Source organism: Gastrolobium bilobum, unplaced genomic scaffold (genome assembly GCF_033153095.1).
Source record: "Gastrolobium bilobum isolate Gb01-03AN ecotype WA unplaced genomic scaffold, APGP_CSIRO_Gbil_v1 utg329129, whole genome shotgun sequence".
NCBI lineage: Eukaryota > Viridiplantae > Streptophyta > Magnoliopsida > Fabales > Fabaceae > Gastrolobium > Gastrolobium bilobum.
In genome coordinates this window covers 8081-14383 of record NW_026898070.1, presented here as the reverse complement: position 1 = coordinate 14383, position 6303 = coordinate 8081, and positions in this window count along the sequence as shown.

Below are 6303 nucleotides of genomic sequence, written 5' to 3'. Positions count from 1 at the left end.
TTCATAGCACCGTCGTGCACATACTAACAAACGCTGTGGAGATTCCATAGGGCTCCAAAGTTGAATTCCACTGGACCTATGCGAACTGAGCTAATGTTCTATCCCTGGTACCGGAGGGATGCCTACATGATGCATGCTCAAACGTATGCTTATTTATTACATACTTCGGTTTCCAAGATGAATGCATAATGATGTATGCTATGACATGTTTGGCACACACACAAACAGACATAGGTGAAACATGATGTGCAAATGCATGACTAAATCATATAGCATATATCTCTTGTATATTTAATACCAAGCTGCCGAATAACAAACACTTCCATAGGCAGAATTTTCCATCAAGACAAGTCCAAAGGCAGATTTCATATATCATATAACAGAATACGAATCATAAGGGACATGTGAGCATCAGTTTAAAATTCCATACTCTAGCTAATAGTCACAGTAGGTCTCACCACCAAACACATACCTTGCGTGCCCAAATACAATTCAAACCGCACCAGAATAGTCCACGTTCTTAGAGGTGGACTAGTATACCATGGTATGCGCACCTAGTATACCATTTCACCAAGTCAGAATTTTACATAATTTTTCCTACAATTCACAAATAGTTCTTATTCTTTCAATCCTTGTACCTTAATTAAATTATGAGGTCACTATGATAATTATTTTTCTGCCCTTAAAGCTATTCCTCCCATTGCTAGCAAATGAAATTTCCTAAGGTCTCATACATGTATGAGTTCGGCTTTCAGCATGACAAAATGTTCAGGATTTTATTTACGTACTCATTCCACTAATTTCTAATCAAATCAAGATTTCCAGCGTTCACCACACACACACACACACAGATTCAGTTTTACCATGCTTTTTCCTAAAACAAATTTCTGGCTTCATATTTAATTAACAAGTAGTTAACAGCAAAGTAATTCAAAGCTTCCAACATATTCAAAACTTGATGCTCACCGGCAAGTATACCGATCGCACAAGTAATATAATGAGTAAGTAGAGTATCGTCTCCACAAGGATTGTATACCAAGTACCACAATAACCAGTCCTCTTAAGTTGGAAAACTCAGTTGTTTTTGGAAAATAGTGAATTGATGGTAAAATAAAGACATAAATTTAAAATATAAAATTTTCAATTTAATAAGCTATGGTAAAAATAAAACTGGATTTTTGAGAGAATAATAAAAAGCATTGCGCTAAGGTACACGCACCATATGATCCCCACTTTAAACTTTGGATTGATTGACAACGTTCATTCAACTTAATAACTCAGACAAATTATCATCTCAAATAATTAGTTAAATCCCAATCCCTTGGCAATCTAACCCTTTAATTCAATTGGAATCCTAATCCCTTAGCAACCCTGCATGAAATTAAGCATTATTCACGATAAATCAAACGACTGCAACTCACACAAGTCTATCCCTAGAGCATGCATAAATTGTTACCTTACCCGCTTTCAGAATCAAAAACCCCAATATTCCTATTGTGACCCCTAATTCCCGAATTATTATCTCCTATTAGGTTGATCAAGTCTAACAGAAATAATATCAATACGCACAGGGTAAAAATAAAATATATTAAAATAAACGAGCGAAAATAATCAATCCAGCGTAAAAAGGGTTCACATAGGGTTTGTGACCCTAACTACAATAAAAAAAACTAGCCAGCCATAGACATAGCTGACATAAAATTATAAAAAATGAAGATGAAAGAATGTAATTACAATGAGAAACTAAGAACAATCCTCTGCTCTTATCTTCCTTCACGAATCCTTATTCTGCTCCGTCGTCAAAAAGTAACCTAAAGAACCCTCGCAGCGTCCTTTTAAGTTCGAAATTGCCTCCACACTGAAATCCGCGCGGGTAGCGCCAACATCTTAGCCTTTGTTGGTTTCTCACGCGGGTAGCGCCAAACTGGCGCGGCTCCCGCGCCAACTTCCTGGTCTTTGTACTGCTTCCGGCGCTGCAACAGCGCCAAAGTGGCGCGGGTAGCGCCACTTTCCTTTTTCAATTTTTCTCAATTTTCCTATTTCTTCTTGCTTTAGCCTGCAAAAATGATATAAAAGATGAAAAATAAACTGAAATAGGAAAAGTAACTAATAAAAGTAATTAATATACAAGAAATGCTCTTTTATGACTGATTTCTTATTATTTTTGGCTTGGAAAACATCACATGCCAGAGACACATCAAATCATTCCCAGATGTAAACATTGTTGTCCCTAGCAACGAACAAGACTCAATCCAGGAAATAAACAATCATTCCAGGATAACAATACATAGACACTCTCAGACACAATATACTAAGCATGACTGATCCAACATCACAAAATTCTAACAATATCATAGCTTCTTAAATATGCAAGTCTACATTGATTACCCCTCACAAAGATAAATAATATTCACTCAACACTCAGTGTTTAGGGTATCGTGAGCACTCACTCCAACCAGCTATAACACTACCATAAGCTTGATTATATTCTCAAAATTCTCAAAAATGAAGAATCAGACACATGCACCAGTTGATCAAAAGGACTTCACAGGTTGTATCTTGGTCGGGTTAAAAGGGTAGGAATATATGGATAGTAGCTCAAAACAACAATGAGATTGAAAAACTGATACTCTTACAATTTAGCACATTTAATTCAATGGTCTTGCTCCACTAACATTCCCACAGAATTTCGGGAATTAATTCCTTTCAGCCACCTTTTATGCTTATATATATATATATATTTTTTTTTTTTTCTTTTTTTTTTTTCACATCCCCTTATCACTTAACCTTTGTGGAGCTTACCTCAATTTCTTTATTTATTTTCAACACATCAGTAATTCAATCTCAATCAAGGTAAGTCACATGGATATAAGTTAAGCCATTAATCAGGCCAACAGGTCATTTATCAACAACATAAGCTCAGGCTCAAGGGGCTAATAATGGAAAAATTTCGTAAAGGTGGGCTATTTTGGCCATAGGCTAATAAGAACAAAATGCCTTAATCATCTCAACCAATGCATGCATCACAGAGAAACAAATCAAGTTCTAGAATGTTACAACAGTGAAGTCTCTCAACAAGAAATTTCAGTGTTTAAGCTCAAACCTCACAAGCTGTGGTATCAACATAGACTCATGAAAATTAACCTCAGACATTATTAGAATTTCACAACATCCATTCAGACAAACGAGCAATCATGTAATCCAATTATACCTATGCAATGTTATACCAGAATGTCACACAAACATGTTTCTTAAGATTCAATCCAACAAGTTAACTAGGTAAGCACATTTAAACCTGAGAATTGCTTCAGAAATGTATTTCCAATTTTTTTTTTAAATAATATATAAGAGCAACACAAACTAACAATTAACTAAAAATAAAATGTAAAGAGTTTAGAATATCTCCCCTGATAGAAAAGATTGCAGTTCCAGAGTACTTCCCAATGCCTACCATTCCCAGATTTAAAGAATTGTTGTCCCCAACAATAATTAAACCCAAAGATTAGCAAAATATCTGCACCATGGAAAAAATAGCAGTACATAGAATAAACTATAATCCGCATAAGAAAAACATCAGAATGTATAGGACATAAACAAACCACATCATCTAGATGACCCTAACATCAACCTATGGTCATCATAAAAAACAGCAAAAGTTCTGAAAAGATAAAATAAAATAAAGCAAATAAAACAATCTCCAGCAGCAAGGAGATATAATCAATCCTCCATGTCATCTCGCTCAGCAGCATGGGATGACTCAGCAAATGGAAGAACTGGTGGCACTGGATGCATCGGTGCATGAGCAAACCGAAAATCATCAAAAGACGCAGAAGCAGAAGTCTTAGCCCTTTTTGGTACCGCCAATTTTTTTCTTAGACTTTCCAGCTTGTGAACCCTGAAAACCAGAAAAATTTCCAAATGCACAGAATATGACAATAGGGTAATTAGATAACAAGTAATCAAGCCGGAAGTATACATCAAACCACCATTCCCAGATTTGATTCCAACTTTATCTCAAAAATAAAACAGAACAAAGCAATAGTTGGAATCAAATTCAGAAAACATTATGTCAACGCATCTTAGCATACAACTCAGCATTTTAATCCAGATAGTGAACATGTATTTTTTTTTAAGGATAAAATAAACTCTACATTGGGTTGCCTCCCAATGAGCGCTTGTTTAACGTCACGAGCCTGACGTTTACCTCTTTCAAGTGTTATTTCCTCTGAGAGACAGAGTCGTAGCGTCTCTCTCACAGGTCCTCCTTTTGGCGGCATTCAACCTCCGGTGATCCACACACATCCTCCAACCAGTAATAATTCTGGTCGAAATTAGTTCATTTTTTTCGTTGTGGACCGCAGTGACGCCTCCCTTCTTCGGAAAAGTCTTCACTGGACTTACCCAACCAGTATCTGAAATCGGGTAAATTATACCAGCATCAGGAAGCTTCACCACTTCCTTTCTCATTACCTTCTTCATTGTAGGATGATGCCTCTCTTGAGGTTTCCTCACATTTTTGTCATCATCCTTATTAATAATTTTGTGGGTATGGGAAGAGGGATCTTTATCTTTTAAATCAGAAATATACCACCCTAGGGCAGTCCTATGTTCCTTCAATACTTCAATCACCGCCTCCTTATTACCCAAGAAGGTATATTGAAGAGTTTCAGGAAGCTCCTTTAACTCTATTTTTGGGGCACCATCTTCTTTCCCCACTTGCTCTAAAACATCAAGTTTAAAACAATCGCCTTTGACAGAAGATTGTTTTATAGAGTCAAAGACGTTGATGGTAATTATCTCATCATTCATCCTTAACTCAAGCTTTCCATTTTCAACATCAATCATGGCCCGAGCAGTGGCCAAGAAAGGTCTACCCAGCAAAAGAGGCATCTCAGTTCCCCCTTCCATGTCCAACACTACAAAATCTGCCGGAAAGATGAACTTGTCCACTTTCACAAGAACATCTTCAATCATACCACTAGGTTTCCTTAAAGATTTGTCAGCGAGTTGCAAGGAAACCATAGTAGGTTTAAGCTCAGATATCCCCAACGATTTATACACGGACAAGGGCGTCAGATTTATTCTTGCCCCAAGATCACACAAGGCTTTGCCGATATTAGTATTACCAATAGCAATTGGAATGTTGAAGCTCCCAGGATCATGACGCTTAGGCGAGAACTTCTTTGTAATAATAGCACTACACTCCTCAGCGAGTGTCACCGTTTTGCATTCCTGCAACTTGTGTTTTCTTGACAAAAGGTCCTTCATAAACTTGGTATAATTGGGCATATTAGCCAAGACTTCAGCAAATGGAATATTAATGTGAAGCTTTTTGAATATATCAGGGAACCTTTCATAATGTTGTTTCTGGGTATCTTTCTTGAATCTTTCCGGATAAGGTGCCATGGCTCTCACATATTCATACCTCAACTCAAATTTCTCTTTTGCTTTTTCTTTTTCAGCTGGCTTCACCACTTCAGCAGGATTCTTAATTTCTTTTTCAGGTTTTCCTGCAGGATCCAGCTTCTCTTCAACCTCCGGAGATGGCAGTACTTTACCACTTCTGGTTGTGATGACCATACAATCTTCCCTCGGATTAGTAACTGTGTTACTAGGGAAGGTACCTGGAGTTCTATCAGCAATTTTCTTAGCCAGTTGGCTATTCTGATTCTCCAAATTTCTGATAGAAGCATTCATGTTTTTGGTATTTGCCCTAGTCTCTTCCATGAAAGCATTTGTGTTTTTGGTATTGGCTCTAGTCTCCTCCATGAAAGCATTAGAATGTTGAGCCATTTGTCCAATTAACTTTTCCAAATCAGAAGGTTCCTTTTGTGGAATAGGAAGAGGTTGCAGAAAGTTGTTGGAACTATAGTCAAGACCACCTCCTTGACCTCTCCTCTGAAAATTACTTCCAGAAGGAAAATTCTGATTTCTTGAAAAATTTTGTTGGGGCTTCTGTTCATACCAAACCCCATTTACTTGCAACTGCTGTGGATTATCACCCATTAGAGTAGGGCACTTATTAGACTCGTGAGCCTCTCTACAGTATTCACACACCACAGAAGTTGATTGAACCTTGGACACTTGCAGTTTCTCAAACTTTTCATTCAGACTATCAAGCTTCTTGGACAACAGCTTTTGTTCAGCAAGCATAGCATCATTGCTCTCCAACTTTATCACTCCTTTTTTTGCTTAACTGGGAAGCTCTCATTCTCATTTCTCGCCAGTTTCTTTATCAAGTCCAGAGCTTGCTCAGATGTACTCTGCCGAATAGAACCTCCAGCTGCACTATTAATCACCAAC